This window comes from Schistocerca americana, chromosome 4 (assembly GCF_021461395.2).
Source record: "Schistocerca americana isolate TAMUIC-IGC-003095 chromosome 4, iqSchAmer2.1, whole genome shotgun sequence".
Classification (NCBI taxonomy): domain Eukaryota; kingdom Metazoa; phylum Arthropoda; class Insecta; order Orthoptera; family Acrididae; genus Schistocerca; species Schistocerca americana.
The window spans coordinates 539,297,213-539,315,589 of NC_060122.1; the positions used below are offsets into that span (position 1 = coordinate 539,297,213).

The 18,377-nt window shown below is 42.6% G+C and overlaps 1 protein-coding gene across 4 annotated transcripts in view; it reads right to left on the reverse strand.

Annotated features, from left to right (window-relative positions):
- Positions 1 to 18,377, reverse strand: part of LOC124612922 (suppressor APC domain-containing protein 2) — a 117,184-nt gene that overhangs the window by 4,801 nt on the left and 94,006 nt on the right. The gene's annotated exons all lie outside the window — the stretch shown is intronic.

Genomic DNA, 18,377 nt, shown 5'->3' on the forward strand with positions numbered 1-18,377 from the left:
CGATAGCACTTATTACTTCATGAGTGTAAAGAGCTAGTTGTGTTTCACAAGAACGATATTTTCTGAAACCGTGCTGACTATATGTCAATAAATCATTTTCTTCGAGGTACTTCACAATGTTCGAATACAATATATGTTCCAAAACTGCTGCAAATCGACGTTAGTGATACAGACCTGTAATTCAGCGGATTACTCCTACTTCCCTTTCTGGATATTGGTGTGACTTGAGCAATTTTCCTGTCTTTAGGTACGGACTTTTCTATGAGCGAGTGGTTATATGTAATTGCTAAATATGGAGCTATTTTATCAGCATAATCTGAGAGGAACCTGACTGGTATACAATCTGGACCGGAGGCCTTGCCTTTATTAAGTGATTTAAGCTGCTTTGTTACTCTGAAGATATCTACTTCTATGTTTCTCATCTTGGCAATTGTTCTTGATTGGCATTCAAGAATATTTACTTTGTCTTCTTTGGTGAAGGAGTTTCAGAAAACCATGTTTAATATCTCTGCTTTAGTGGCACTGTCATCAGTGACTTCACAATTGTCATCACGCAGTGAAGGTACTGATTGCGTCTTGCCACTAGAATTTCTTTGGGCTTTCTGCCAGAGTTTGAGACAGAATTTCGTTGTGGAAATTATTAAAAGCATCTCACATTGAAGTACGTGCCACATTTTGAACTTCTGTAAAACTTTGCCAAACCTGGAGATTTTGCATTCTTTTAAATTTGGCATGCTTTTTTTGTTGCTTCTGCAACAACGATCTGACCTATTTTGTGTATCAGTACCATCACTTATCAATTTATGTGGTATATACCTCAAAATTGCTGTCAATACTATCTCTCTGAAAACATCCACAACTTTTCTACAGTTACATCATCAGATCGGAAGGAGTGAAGACTGTGTCTTAAAAAGGCATTAAGAGCATTTTTATCAGCTTTTTTAAACAGATATACTTTGCGTTTCTTTTTGATGGGAAACATTCCACGTGGGAAAAATATATCTAAAAACAAAGATGATGTAACTTACCAAACGAAAGCATTGGTATGTTGATAGAGACACTAACAAACACAAACACACACACAAAATTCAAGCTTTCGCAACCCACGATTGCTTCATCAGGAAAGAGAGAACGAGAGGGAAAGACGAAAGGATGTGGGTTTTAAGGGAGAGGGTAAGGAGTCATTCCAATCCCGGGAGCAGAAAGACTTACCTTGGGGGGGGGGGGGGGGGGGGGAGAGAGAGAGAGCATAAGTATTACCAATTACATGGAATTTAAGAACAGGCCTGAGAAATCGAGAAAGCGCTGGTAGATAGACACAATAAAAAACATACAAACACACACACACAAATATCAAGCTTTCGCAACCCACAGTTGCTTCATCAGGAAAGAGGGAAGGAGAGGGAAAGACGAAAGGATGTGGGTTTTAAGGGAGAGGGTAAGGAGTCATTCCAATCCCAGGAGCGGAAAGACTTACCTTAGAGGGAAAAAGGGACAGGTATACACTCGCGCGCACACACATACACATATCTATCCGCACATATACAGACACAAGCAGACATATGTAAAGGCCATATATATATATATAATATCTGTGTGTGTTTTGCATATGGGCTCAAACACAAAAGCAGAACCAGTCATCAAAGGAAAGTCTTCAAATAAGAGGAGTTGTGTTTCTAATAACGGAGCATGTTTAAGTCATACAAGTTAAAATCAGTCTGAACTCGGAACAGTGTAAGTCATTCAGTGAAAATTCAACTGAGGCACCACTTAAAGGTCTTCTTGAGTACATTACAAACATGAATGGAAAAAGCCACAGCAAACTACAGCACAGAAAAAACATCTGGACTCTCTTCACACTTCACTACTCTTCGACAGATGCCTGTGTTGTATGTGTGCCAAGATGATAATTAGGCATAATAGAACAATACCAACAAATTTTGAGGTGTTGTAAATGGTGTCTTGAGGAACAAACTGAGGATGGGAACCCACACCCAGAAACATCACCTCCCTCATTGCTATAGACAGTTGAAGTTGTAGGGGCCATTGCCTATCTCTGGGCCCTCTCTGTGGTGGCAAATCTGAGTTTGTACATTGATGTCTCTGCCACTACTGCAGTAAAAGCCCCCACAGTGTCACTTTGGTGGGCCTGGATGATGCACTCAATGCTATCTAACACCCCGAATAATATCAGGTCCATTGGAAGGAGGTTTGCCAAGAAGTCACTGAGAACTCAGATCTGCCGCAGAAGGGGCTGCCTGACAGTAGGCATTTCCTCTGTAACTCTGACGTTCCAAAATGTTGTTAGATCATGTTCCCAGACACAGGTTCCCATACTCAATTTGTTCCTCAAGGTCACCATTTACAACCTCTCAAAGTTTGTCGGTATACTTCTGTCACATCCTGTGACACACACACAATATTTTGTTGAATCAACATAATCCACATCTTGACATTTATCATGAACATGAAACTAATAGCCTACATAAACAAAAGAGAAATAAAAGTAGTGCAGTCCTCTGAATATTTGTGTCAAAATTTATGGCAAAGAGGAACATTATTCTGGATCAAACATTTTAATTTGGGCTGTCACTATTCTGGATATGACTGTTGCAAACCGCTGTAAAGTGTAGGGGATAGGGTACAGGGTACGTCCCACTGTGTAGGGCTTTTTCCATTCCATTCACATATGGAGTGTGGCAAAATTAACTGCTTAAACGCCTCTGTTTGTGCTGTAATTAATCTAATCTTATCCTCATGATCCCTATGGGAGTGATATGTAAGGGGGTGTATTATATTCCTAGAGTCATCATTTAAAGCTAGTTTTGAAACTTTGTCAGTGGACTTTTCTTGGTGTAGTTTTCGTCTATCTTCAAGAGACTCCAAGTTCAGTTCTTTCACCTCTATGACTCTCCTGGGGGTTAAAGAAACCTGTAACAATTCATGTTCTTTTCTCTGTATACACTGAATATCCCCTGCTAGTACTATCTGTGGCAAAGGTCCCACACTGTTGAGAAATCTTCTTTTCTGCACTCATAGGTAGCACACTGCACCTAGTACACGTCCACGGCAGCACTTGAGAGGCCACAGCACCAAGTTACGACACCTGAAGATGGGCTTATAAGACCCTGAAATGGTCGTATGATAATAAAAGAACTTTACAACTGAAGCGGTATTTTCAACCTCTGATTCTAGGATGGGTCGCACAAGTGATTGTCGGCAATCTCCTTCGCAGACTGCTTGCATTTCACTAGTGTTCTACCAATATAGCTGTCTTCCACTTGCTTTACCTACAGCTGAGTCTGTGTGATTGTTCTATTTCATACACCTGTAAAGTGTTCTGCCCAGGTAATTGAATGAATTGACTTATTGCAACCTTGACTTGTTGATACTGTAGTCATGGGATACTACATTTTTCTGCCTCTTGAAGTGCACAATTTTACATTTCTCAACATTTAAAGCACTGCACCACTTCGAAATCTTATCAAGGTCTGACTGACTATTTCTACAGCTTCATTCAAACTGTACTCTGTTGTAGATAACTGCTCCATCTGCAAAAAGTCTGATGTTACTATTAATATCATCTGCAAGATCATTAATATACAATATGAACAGCCTTAAGGTACACTTGAAGTTACTTCTACATCTGATGATGACATCCATCCAAGATAACATGCTGCATCCTCCCTACCAAGAAATCCTCAATCTCGTCACATTTGCCATCTGACACCTCATATGATTGTCCTTTTGATAATAAGCATTGGTATGGTACTGAGCCAAATGCTTTTTGGAAATAAAGAAATACTGCATCTACCTGACTGCCTTGATCTGTGGCTTTCATGAGGTCATATGAGAAAAGTGCGAGCTGGGTTTAACATTATCTACGTTTTTGAAATCCCTGCTGTTTTGCAGAGAGGAGGTCATTCTGTTCAAGATACGTCATTATGTTTGATCTTGGAACATGTTCTAAGATTCTACAACAAATTGATGTCAAGGATATTGTATGGTAGTTTTGTGGACCACTCCTGCTACCCTTCTTATAGATACAGGTGACCTGTGCTTGCTTCTAGCTACTAGGAACAGTTTTTTGTTCAAAGATCTATGACAGATTATAGTTAACAGAGGGGCTAACTCAGCTGTGAATTGGGTATTGAATCTGATAGGAATTTCATCTGCACCTGGGGCTTTGTTCAATTTTAACAATTTCGACTGTTTCTCAATGCAACTGACTTGATATCTATTTCACTCACCTTTTCAGTGGCACAAGAATTTAACTGGGGCACTACTCCTTTTACAAAGGATGTTTGAAAACAGAATTAAGCGTTTATGCTTTTGCCTTTCTGCTCTCAATTTTCATTTCTGACTTGTCCATAAGTGACTGAAAACTAACTTCAGGGTACTAACAGCCTTTACATAAGGCCAGAATTTCTATGGATTTTGTTATCGTGAAGGTATACATTATTGATAATCACATTTTCTAAGTTGGTTCGGAGGAATACAATTTCAATTATTGTGATATGGGGGATCAAATATTTTGTGCTAAAAAGGAAAGGCTCTTGAAGGATGTAGTGTCTACAGATACAAAAAAGAATACTTACATTTTGTGAATATGTAATACAAGGAGGTAACTGTATTTAATAATTTTACTGTATAATGAGACAAATGCATGGTTAGTGGGTAATTGTGTAGGTGCTCACTGTGTTACATATTTATGTAGCAGAATATTTCATGCTATGGGATACAGATTAGGTGTAAGAATATGTAGAACTGATAAAAACGTGGCAAACAAGTCAAGCAATATTTACTGATCTGCAGCCGTATTATATTGTTAGTGCTGGCAGTTATGGAAAGATCGTTGATCATGGCTCAAACACAACAGGATATTTATGATGTGTGCTGACCAACTGAGTTCATGCACTAGACTACGTGTGTTTTGTATGTTTGGCTCTGAGACAGCACAATAATAAACACTGTAACATGGAGCAAGGGTGTTTGCATACTACTGTGACGTTACCATCTTTGAGCTGAAGTTTTATACTGGTGCAGTTGCAAAAGAATTATTAGTGGCATGACTCAGGCTTGAGGAATGGAGGATTAAACTAGTTACGCTGTAAGTATATGATAACAGCGCGTGATCTGATTTGTGGAAATCACAAATCATCATTTGGTATAATGACTTGTTAAGCTAAGAATCATTAAAGAAAGCTCATTTCTGCATATTGCAATAATTAATGTGTAGTCAGTGATTATCACATTATTATAGGAATTGAGGAAGCTCGCTCATAATCATTATGGTTCGTACATCAAGCAGAAATGCCTCATCACTGTAAAAATACTGGGGATACGTAATGTTAAGCACATTAAGCATCATTATCCAATGGAAGGAGAGAATACTTGATAATTAATAGATGTCTCTTATGTACCTCAGTAATAAAAGAATGCATATCTTGACGGGATATTCTCTATGATGTATACAATGTTTACCAGCCTATTCAAGTGTAAAATATTGACAAGGAAGACCACTGATTTAATGCATAAATGTGGGATTTTTTCCTCTTATTAGTTTAGATAAGCCATTCATTGAGGTATTTACTGATTTATGCTGTGCAAGTATAATGAAATCACAATGATATGTTTTTTATAAACATAACCATGTGTATGAATATGCAAAATATATATATAAACATATGAATATAATAGAGGGAAACATTCCACGTGGGAAAAATATATCTAAAAACAAAGATGATGTGACTTACCAAACGAAAGCACTGGCACGTCGATAGACACACAAACAAACACAAATATACACACAAAATTCTAGCTTTCGCAACCAACGGTTGCTTCGTCAGGAAAGAGGGAAGGAGAGGGAAAGACGAAAGGATGTGGGTTTTAAAGGAGAGGGTAAGGAGTCATTCCAATCCCGGGAGCGGAAAGACTTACCTTAGGGGGAAAAAAGGACGGGTATACACTCGCACACACACACATATCCATCCACACATATACAGACACAAGCAGCTAACAGAAAGAGAAAATAAGACGACAGAAAAGATTTCGAAATGCAACAGTGACAATAACAAATGTGATTGTTGGGTTCAAATTAATGATAATAGAGGGAAACATTCCACGCGGGAAAAATATATATACACTCCTGGAAATTGAAATAAGAACACCGTGAATTCATTGTCCCAGGAAGGGGAAACTTTATTGACACATTCCTGGGGTCAGATACATCACATGATCACACTGACAGAACCACAGGTACATAGACACAGGCAACAGAGCATGCACAATGTCGGCACTAGTACAGTGTATATCCACCTTTCGCAGCAATGCAGGCTGCTATTCTCCCATGGAGACGATCGTAGAGATGCTGGATGTAGTCCTGTGGAACGGCTTGCCATGCCATTTCCACCTGGCGCCTCAGTTGGACCAGCGTTCCTGCTGGACGTGCAGACCGCGTGAGACGACGCTTCATCCAGTCCCAAACATGCTCAATGGGGGACAGATCCGGAGATCTTGCTGGCCAGGGTAGTTGACTTACACCTTCTAGAGCACGTTGGGTGGCACGGGATACATGCGGACGTGCATTGTCCTGTTGGAACAGCAAGTTCCCTTGCCGGTCTAGGAATGGTAGAACGATGGGTTCGATGACGGTTTGGATGTACCGTGCACTATTCAGTGTCCCCTCGATGATCACCAGTGGTGTACGGCCAGTGTAGGAGATCGCTCCCCACACCATGATGCCGGGTGTTGGCCCTGTGTGCCTCGGTTGTATGCAGTCCTGATTGTGGCGCTCACCTGCACGGCGCCAAACACTCATACGACCATCATTGGCACCAAGGCAGAAGCGACTCTCATGGCTGAAGACGACACGTCTCCATTTGTCCCTCCATTCACGCCTGTCGCGACACCACTGGAGGCGGGCTGCACGATGTTGGGGCGTGAGCGGAAGACGGCCTAACGGTGTGCGGGACCGTAGCCCAGCTTCATGGAGACGGTTGCGAATGGTCCTCGCCGATACCCCAGGAGCAACAGTGTCCCTAATTTGCAGGGAAGTGGCGGTGCGGTCCCCTACGGCACTGCGTAGGACCCTACGGTCTTGGCGTGCATCCGTGCGTCGCTGCGGTCTGGTCCCAGGTCGACGGGCACGTGCACCTTCCGCCGACGACTGGCGACAACATCGATGTACTGTGGAGACCTCACGCCCCACGTGTTGAGCAATTCGGCGGTACGTCCACCCGGCCTCCTGCATGCCCACTATACGCCCTCGCTCAAAGTCCGTCAACTGCACATACGGTTCACGTCCACGCTGTCGCGGCATGCTACCAGTGTTAAAGACTGCGATGGAGCTCCGTATGCCACGGCAAACTGGCTGACACTGACGGCGGCGGTGCACAAATGCTGCGCAGCTAGCGCCATTCGACGGCCAACACCGCGGTTCCTGGTGTGTCCGCTGTGCCGTGCGTGTGATCATTGCTTGTACAGCCCTCTCGCAGTGTCCGGAGCAAGTATGGTGGATCTGACACACCGGTGTCAATGTGTTCGTTTTTCCATTTCCAGGAGTGTATATATATGTGTGTATGTGGGTGTTTGTTTGTGTTTCTATCGACCTGCCAGCGCTTTCGTATGGTAAGTCACATCATCTCTGTTTTTATATATATAGTTGCTTTATCAGGAAAGAGGGAAGGAGAGGGAAAGACGAAAGGATGCGGGTTTTAAGGGAGAGGGTAAGGAGTCATTCCAATCCCGGGAGCGGAAAGACTTACCTTAGGGGGAAAAAAGGACAGGTATACACTCACACACACACACACATATCCATCCGCACATACACAGACACAAGCAGACTCTCGAAAAATTTCAAATCAAAATATGTGCACTGCAAGAAACACGATTCACAGACGAAGACCATTTCAATACGGAGAATTTCAGAATATACAAAGGAAAACCATCGAGACAACTGAAAAACCTAAGGCTTTTTGGCACAGGATTTGCAGTACACAGGTCCATCACGGACAGCATAATCGACTTTTCGTCACCAAACGAAAGAATCAGCACTATCACAGTGAAATGAGCCAATAAATCCTACACAATAATCAACGCACATGCACCGACTAATGACTACAACAGGAAAAACCCGGACAAAATTGATGACTTCTGGACGACAATGGAAGAAACTATCAGAAAAATTCATGCACATAGAGTCAAAATAATACTGGGAGACTTCAATGCTAAACTCGGAAAAGAAAAGATATACAGACATATCACAGGAAAACATACTCCACACAAGGACACCAACAAAAGCGGAAAACATCTGATAGACTTTTGCAAAAGCCATGACCTCGCCATTATGTCAACAAAATTCAAGAAACCAACACGAAAACTTACCACATGGAAATTCCCCAGCGGAAAGCAAGAACTACAAATCGACCACGTAATAGTCCAGAAAGACTCACAAAAAGAAATTTTGAACATAGACACCCGTAAAGGTTACTTCGACTCAGACCACCACCTACTACTGATCAGGATTCGTCTTTTGCCCAAGAAAAAGCTCCACAAGAACAAAATTGTTAGACCAGATCCAGAATACGTTACTTTAAACCAGACACAAATATTACACAAAATTAAAATGGAGAAAACGACAGACTGGACACAACTTTCACGAAGAATCTGAGAGGCCATGAAACTAGCACAAGCACCACGCACACGGAAACACCGTTGGTGGAACCACACATGTGACCAAGCTATTGACCAACGAATCAGTGCATGGAAAAAATTTAGTAGCCATAAATCCCAAGAGAATTGGATGAACTTCTTGAAAACACAGAAGCAATCAGGCAAAATCATTCGCAGTGAAAAATGACAGTATGACAAACGGCGACTGACAGAGATCGAATCGGACTTCATGAAGAACAATACAAGAAACTTCTACAGAACGTTCAGAGAAAATATGACTGGATATCAACCACCCAACTTGTGCTTCAGAAGACCAGATGGAACCCCAGAAACCAATACCAAAAACAATTGTGACATTCTGGCAAAGTACTTTGAAAAACTGCTCAACACGGACCCCCCTATGGAAGAAATGGTGACAGAAACGAGCACATACAATCCAGATAGTGAACCTCCAACTCTAGAAGAAGTTAAAGAAATAATCAAGTCACTCAAGAATCGTAGAGCACCAGGAGAAGATGGCATCATCGCGGAAATCTGGAAGTTACAAGACCCAGAACTCACCAAAGACATCCACAGCATCTTGGAAGACATCTGGAAGATCACGAAAATTCCTGACGACTGGAAAACTACCCTGATACACCCACTACACAAAAAAGGTGACAAGACTGACCCGAATCACTACAGAGGAATATCCCTACTATCGGTCACATACAAGATCCTCTCTAAAGCTTTACTGAACAGACTAGAATGCCAGACCGACCACTTGATTGGGGAATACCAAGCAGGCTTCCGTAAAGGGCGGTCTTGTGCGGAACAAATTTGGAACCTGAAAATGATTTTACGACACAAACAGAACCTGATCATTACCTCTGTTGACTTCAAAAAGGCATACGACTCTATCGACCGGAAAACTCTCTTCAAAATTCTAGCAGAATACAAAGTAGACAACAGAACACGGGCTATCATAGAGCAAACTTTAACCAACACAACCTCCAAAGTAAAGTTCTTTGGGGAACTATCAGAGCCCTTTGAAATTCGCACAGGTGTCCGACAAGGCGATGGCCTCTCATCTCTCCTTTTCAATCTGGTGTTAGATAAGGTCATAAAAGAATGGGAAACATCACAACAGGGGATAACCTTAGGAAACCTACAGATTAAATGCCTGGCTTTTGCAGACGATTTGGCGATTGTCATGAAAGGTATAAAGGAAACAAAAGACGCTATTGAAAAACTGCACGAAATCGCTTCCAAAACTGGACTACAGATCTCTTACAAAAAGACACAGTTTATGAGCACAAAGAAACTCTCATCTCTGAACACAAAGTATGGCACGATTTACAAAACGGCAAACTTCAAATACCTCGGTGAAACACTACAAATGAGTGGACATAACAGAGACTCAAACGAAGAAAGAAAGAAAGACTAAACTGGACAAGGCATACAAAGTAGTGTGGAATCATTACAACAAGAAGTCTATCCCACAAAAAGCCAAATTACACCATTACGACACGGTGGTGCTCCCCGAGGCACTATATGCAGCAGAGACCACACTAATCCTAGTGCATACACGTATCAGACAATTAGAAAAAGTAGAACGGAAAATACTTAGGAAAATATTTGGCGCAACTAACAACAATGGAATATGGATCAAGAAACCTACAGAGGAACTGTACAAACATACGGAGACAATCACAGAAAAGATTAGAAAACGCAGACTACAATTCTACGGACACCTATACAGAATGCCATCACACAGGCTGACCAAACAGATCTTTGACTGGGTAACCACAAGAAACAACAAATGGGTGGCAGAGGTAGAAAACAACCTGAACCAACTCAACATAACAGCAGACACAATAAACGACAGAATAAAATTCAGAAACATCATTAAGAAAAGTAAACTACATGAGATACAATGTGACAAACGAACAGGCATAAAATGGACCGAAGAACGCAAGCAAGATCACAGCCAGAAGATGAAAGAAATATGGGCAACCAAAAAGGCAATCAAGATGAAGCCGAAGACACAAAGCCGACAAAAAACATGGACAGAGGACCGGAAACAGAAACACAGCGAGCGAATGAGGGAAGTTTGGGCAGCAAGGAAGGCAGGCAGCAAAAGGAACTGGCCATGTAGTTTAGTCCAAATGCGCTCTTTAAGGGATTGCCACACTCAGTGTCATGCAGCATGCGCTCATTGAGTGGCCATGCCATGCGGGTAAGGAAACATAAACTCCATACAGCTTCGACAATGTAATGGCATTAATGGTTCTGTCAAGCACAGGAATTAATTTAGAATTAAAATTTCTTTTAGCTATAAAGTATTCCACATTTTATATGGAATAAGTGTATATGCTGTGTACCTGAGATTCACCAAGTATTACCACAGTAATTGAGTATGATCAATTATCATGAAAATTAAAGCGGTAGTCAAATACTAAATGTTATTAAAGGTTACTGATTTAATTGTGGAGCTGTACATTTGTGTGAAAGAATTAATTAACAAAAACTTTAATGCTGCTCTGTATGCTATCATGAGCAAATCAAGCAAATGAACTAATTGCACTCATTACCATTGATAATATTAAATGCAATGACCAGAAACAGGAAGGAAGCACAAGATATAGTTGTAAGCAGAGACAGGCATTATTTGAATAAATTTCTATTTGAATAAGTAGACAATTCAAAAAAATTTACCCACAAATAAATTATTTGTAACTTAAGTAATGAATAATGTAGAATGCCACTGTACTTTCTTTGCTTACTTCTTGTACAGAATTCTATGACTAGTGTTTGTTCCCTTAGCTCAGTACAGTTTCTATTTGATACATAATTTGTTAATGGACTGTACATACGTATGTCTCAGTGGCCCAAGTTCCAGATTACAACACTAAATGTATTGGATTTGAACCTCCGTAGGCCCTACGATTTTTTCTGTAACTTTTTGTTTCATTCATCTCTAACAATGAGAAAAATGCCGGTTTGGAAGGAAGTCACGGGCATACCATCATGCCTAGTAAAGCACTGCAGTATTCAAACCAGCCTTCAGGTTGAGCACAGCTTTACAGCATTTTAAAAATATTACTTCCTTGATGGCCAGCCTTCACAGTTACACTATGAATGCGGACCCATTCAATTGACTCTGCACTTCCCCCCTGCCCCCACTTACATAGTGTACTCTATATAAGTAGCCAAAGATGAGAATGCAGTCATCAGAAAATCTATTGTACAAAGACTGCCACACAATTGGATATAAGTGTCCCATTGATTTAATAATGTAATTTATTCATGTTTGTAGTGTTGCAAAATGAATGAACAAAGTAAGAATTCAGCTGCAAATGACTAACATCAATATACTTTAAACCTAAATAACCTATGCAGTTTTTTCAGAAGAGACAACTGATTTGCATATATAAGAGTTCATAATATCGGAGTGCACTGGCAACTTTTCTATCAATAAAATTCTGAGAAATGATTGGAAGACATTTTTTCTATCTTTCTATGCCTACTACAATTATTTCAGCAATGTCTTACTCATGATTTAAAAACAAATATTTCAACTGCATTGTTGCCCATGACCAAGGGAGGCTTATAACAAACTACAGACATATAATAGCCAAAGTACTGTCAAAGGCATCGTATCACAAGTTTCAGATGATGTTATGACACAATAAGAAAATTTTATTTTGAATGTGATTTTGGAAGTGAAGCTAACCGCGAATAAAAACGAATTATTTCTCAAAAGCTATTGCAGAATTGATAATTGCGCATTTTTCGCTGAAGAAGAGTGTGTGTGTCGAGTGTCATATCATGAAATAAAGGCAATTTCAGGAGAAATACTGCTCCGATGTCCTCTTTGCATGTGTAGAACATATCTTCACAAGTGTCACAATAGCAAATCTTAGAAAAAAAAAATTAAATTAATAAATAATAAAGATTCTGATGAGATGTTTCCGAAAAAAAGAGTTCTTTTGAAAATTTATGTTTAATAGATGACAGAGACCTGCAGCAGTAAATGTTCTCGGATTTCAAATTTATCTATTATACATAGTGCTTTTTATTTACAAATTATTTATAAATGCTTTTATTTGTGTAAATGAATAACATTTCCTACTGGAGTTTCCATTGTTTATCGTTTCAAATACATATTTTTATTTGTTATTCACAAATAGCTAATAATAATTTTTATCTGTATTCATTATTTGCAATTTGAATAAATTTTGGCCAACTCTCGTGGTAAGCAAAGCACATCAGACAGGTGCAACCTGCATATTCATAGCCTACGTGCCAGTGAATGAAGCGTCTGACTCCTGCATGGCCATGGACAAGTGCTCTCTCGGCTACCACTAGGCAAGGCAACTTCTGCCAAAATATGCGAAGCTGTTCGTGCTCTCTCTCACACAAATGTAGCCATGTGGAAACCACTCGGATGGGCCACATACTTGCAGGGCTCTAACATATACCAACTCACAAGCGCACTTGCACATGTGTGTGTGTGTGTGTGTGTGTGTGTGTGTGTGTGTGTGAGAGAGAGAGAGAGAGAGAGAGAGAGAGAGAGAGAGAGTTTGTGTGTCTCTCTGTGTGTGTGTGTAATTTGCAATGTTAACAAGTGTCCTGTTGAGACTGTTGGTCTGAAACATGAAAATCCACTTGGTGGAGATGCTGAGTCGCATTAGGTACAACAAAAAGATTCACACAATTATAGCTTTTGGCCATTAAGGCTTTGTCACACACACACACACACACACACACACGATGGGATTGGCGACTGGGTGAGAGTAAGGAGGAGGCTGGGGTGGGTGGCGGACAGTGAAGTGCTGTAGTATAGACGGAGGGCTGCAGATTAGGTGGGGGGGGGGGGGGGGGTTATGTAGCGGAAAGGAGGGAAATAAAAAGAAATTAAAAGACTGGGTGTGATGCTGGATGGGTGAGCACAGTGACTAATTAAGGTTGAGGCCAGGAGGGTTACAGGAATGTAGGATGTATTGGAGGGCAAGTTCCCACCTGCGCAATTCAGAAAATCTGGTGTTGGTGGGAAGGATCCATATGGCACAGGCTGTGAAGCAGTCATTGAGATGAGGGATATCATGTTTGGCAGTGTGTTCAGCAACAGGGTGGTCCACTTGTTTTTTGGTCACAGTTTGTCGGTGGCCATTCGTGCGGACAGACAGCTTGTTGGATGTCATGCCTACATAGAATGCAGCACAATGGTTGCAGCTTAGCTTGTAAATCACATGACTGGTTTCACAGGTAGCCCTGCCTTTGATGGGATAGGTGATGTTAGTGACCGGACTGGAGTAGGTGTTGGTGGGAAGATGTATGTGACAGGTTTTGCATCTAGGTTTATTACAGGGGTATGAGCCATGAGGTAAGGGAATCGGAACAGGGGTTGTGTAAGGATGGACAAGTATTTTGTGTAGGTTCAGTGGATGGCAGAGTACCACTGTAGGAGGGGTGGGAAGGATAGTGGGCAGGACATTTCTCATTTCACGGCACAACGAGAGGTAATCGCAACCCTGGCGGAGAATGTAATTCAGTTGCCCCAGTCCCAGGCGGTACTGAGTTACGCGGATTGTGGGACTTTGGAAGGTGGTGGGAGACTGGAAAGATAAGGCACGGGAGATTTGTTTTTGTACAAGGATGGGAGGATAATTACGGTCCGTGAAGGCTTCAGTGAGGCCCTCGGTATATTTTGAAAGGGACTGCTCGTCACTGCAGATGCGACGACCACAGGTGGCTAGGCTGTACGGAATGGACTTCTTTGTATGGAATGGGTGGCAGCTGTCCAAATGGAGGTATTGCTGGTGACTAGTAGGTTTGATATGGATGGAGGTACTGATGTAGCCATGTCTAAGGTGGAGGTCGACATCTAGGAAGGTGGCTTGTTGGGTTGAGTAGGACCAGGTGAAGCAAATGGGGGAGAAGTAGTTGAGGTTCTGGAGGCATGTGAACAGGGGGTCCTCACCTTCAACCCAAATAACAAAGATGTCATCAATGAATCTGAACCAGGTGAGGGGTTTAGGATTCTGGGTTTTTAGGAAGGATTCTTCTGGATGGTCCATGAATAGGTTGGCATAGGATGGTGCCATGCAGGTGCCCATAGCCGTAATCAGGATTTGTTTGTAGGTAATGACTTCAAAGGAGAAGTAGTTGTGGGTGAGGATATAGTTGGTCATGGTGACTAGGAAGGAGGTTTGGAATTAATAGGGCACCTGGAAAGGTAGTGTTCGATAGCAATACGGCCATGGGCATTAGGAATGTTAGTGTACAGGGAGGTGCCATCAATAGTGATGAAAATGGCACCGTGGGGTAAAGGGACAGGAACTGTGGAGAGTCGATCACATCTGCCGTCTCCCTTCTTCACACTTATGTCCTCAAACCTGCTACCTACAGTAATGTACATACATTTATTCTCTACTTTCATCCTTGTGACTTCTCATCAATTTTAGTGAGTTTTCGCCTTCTGCTAATGTCGCCTTCCTCAGATTTCATCTCGTTTTTCCCCTTGTGCATCCATTTCGTCCTTTTTGTATTTTTCACACGTATTTGGGTGTATTTCTGCATAAGTTATTGGACGTAATTCTACTTTTTTCTCATTTTTTGCACCACCATGGATCATTGCTCCTTCCATCTGTGTCAATACAGAAAAGTTTCCTTATCCCTAGCCAGACCCTAGTCCCACATACTGTTCCTGCTTTGTTGCGTGGCTCTTGAAATCCCCCCTAATGGCCTTACCATCAAATTACCCATCTCTAGTTGTGACCCATCCTTCCAGAATGACCTCCACCTGTTCAGATTCCGCCAATCCTTAGCCCTCACCAACATATTCCTGTAAAACCATATCAACCAAGCCCAATTCTCCTTGCAGTACCTCCTCTCCATCTGCAAAATTCTCCTGCTATGTAATCAAAATTCCTAGAACCCATAACACACATTGAAACTCTTGCCATGCAGGAACTTCAGCAACATGCACAATGCCACCTCAAAAAGCTCTCCATCCTACTCACTTCCTACTCCTGCCTCGAAGTACCACTGTCCACCACCTCTACAACAACTCCAAACCTCCCCCATGTCTCCTCATATCTGACAAACCCTGTCTTGCAGACCTACTACACTTTCCCCACCCTCCAAAACTCACTCCCACCACCACCACACAGAACCCAGAACCTAAACAGACCCACAACACAGTCATGAACCTTTCCTTCCAGAAGCCTTAATCCCACAGTAATGTTAGTCCTTTCCAAAGGCCTCACCTTTTGCCCCACTCCCAAATTCAATCATGCAGGACTAGTTAAAGACCTTCTCTCCTTCTCCCGGGACCTTCAAAGGAAACACTTTTTTGCCACCAACCCGACCAATCAGACTCAACCAAAGACCAATACTGAACCATGCCTAACTCAGTTCACTCCTCTATCCAACTGTGACCCACCCCCACTGCCTCCAAACCACCCCCTGTTAACTTTCCAGAATTTCTTAACCTTGAACCTTGCCTCACCACCATTCCCCAAATCCCTCAACATGCAAACTAACCGTATATCCATAGAAAGAACCGCAGTCCACCATCTAAAAACTGATCCCAACCTTATAATCCTACCTACAGACAAAGGCTCCACCACAATTGTTTTGAACCGGAAGGATTAAGTGGCGGAAGGACTCCGTCAGCTGTCAGATACTTCCACTTACAAACCTTGCCACATTCCATTAATCCAGCAGGATCTCCAGTCACTACTCAAATCCATAGGCCCATCCCAGAACATCTCCCCAGAGTCCATTTCTCTACTTACCCCTACCACTCCCCGCACTCACACCTACTACATGCTTCCTAAAAAAGTCCAGAAACCCAACCAACCAGGACGCCCCATTGAGGCCGTTTACTGTGCCCCCACTGAGAGAATCTCTGCTCTAGTAGACCAACACCTTCAACCTATTACCAGGAACCTATCCTCCTATATAAAAGATACCACCCATTTCCTCCATCAACTCTCCACAGTTCCTGTCCCTTTACCACATGGTGCCCTGCTCGTCGTATTGATAGCACCTCCCTGTACACTAACATTCCTAATGCCCATGGCCGTACTGCTATCAAACACTACCTATGGATTCCAAACCAACAGCCTCCTTCCTAGTCACCAAGACCAACTATATCCTCACCCACAATTACTTCTCCTTTGAAGGCATTACCTACAAACAAATCCTGGTTACGGCTGTGGGCACCCGCATGGCGCCATCCTATGCCAACCTATTCATGGGCCATCTAGAGAAATCCTTCCTAAAACCCCAGAATCATAAACCCCTCACCTGGTTCAGATTCACTGATGACATCTTTGCGATCTGGATTGAAGGTGAGGACACCCTATTCACATTCCTCCAGAACCTCAACAACTTCTCCATTTGCTTCACCTGGGCCTACTCAACTCAACAAGCCACCTTCCTAGATGTTGACCTCCACCAGCAATACCTCCACTTCGACAGCTGCCACTCTTTCCATACCAAAAGTCCCTTCCATACAGCCTAGCCATCTGTGGTCGTCGCATCTGCAGTGGCGAGCAGTCCCTTTCAAAATATACCGAGGGCCTCATTGAAGCCTTCACAGACCATAATTATCCTCCCATCCTTGTACAAAAACAAATCTCCCATGCCTTATCTTTCCAGTCTCCCACCACCTCCCAAAGTCCCACAATCTGGCCACAGAAGAGCATTCCCCTCATAACTCAGTACCATTTGGGACTGGAGCAACTGAATTACATTCCCTGCCAGGGTTGCGAATAACTCTCATCCTTCCCACCCCTCCTACAGTGGTATTCCGCCCTCCACTGAACCTACACAAAATACTTGTCCATCCCTACACAACCCCTGCTCCGATTCCCTTACCTCGTGGTTCATATCCATGTAATAGACTAGATGCAAGACTTGTGCCATGCATTCTCCCATCACCACCTATTGCAGTCTGGTCACTAACATCACCTATCCCATCAAAGGCAGGGTTACCTGTGAAACCAGTCATGTGATTTACAAGCTAAGCTGCAACCACCGTGCTGCATTCTATGTAGGCATGACATCCAACAAGCTGTCTGTCCACATGAATGGCAACTGACAAACTGCGACCAAAAAACAAGTGGACCACCCTGTTGCTGAACACACTGCCAAACATGATGATATCCCTCATGACTGCTTCACAGCCTGTGCCATATGAATCCTTCCCAGCAACACCAGCTTTCCTGAATTGTGCAGATGGGAACTTTCCCTGCAATACATCTTATGTTCCTGTAACCCTCCTGGCCTCAACCTTCATTAGTCACTGTCCTCACCCATCCAGTCCCCTCCTTGTTCCCATTCCAGCACTACACAGCCGTCATCTCACCGCAACACCCAGTCTTTTAATCCTTTAACTGCTCTGGATGTGTTAACGCGCCCGGCTTTGTACCTGTCCCTGTGTGCTCTGAATGTGTTTATGCGCGCCACCAGTCCTTCTACCTGGTACTCTGAATGTGTCTACAGTTAAAGGGTTAATTTCTTTTTATTTCTCTCATTTCTGCTACTTACCCCCCCCCCCCCCCCTTCTCTCTTGCCATCCGTCTAAACTGCAGCACTTCACTGTCCACCACCCCCACCATACTACCCCTTCCCCTCCCCACCCCAGCCTCCTCCCTTATCCCCACCCAGTCGCCATTCCCACCATGCACTGGTGCTGCTACTCACAGTGT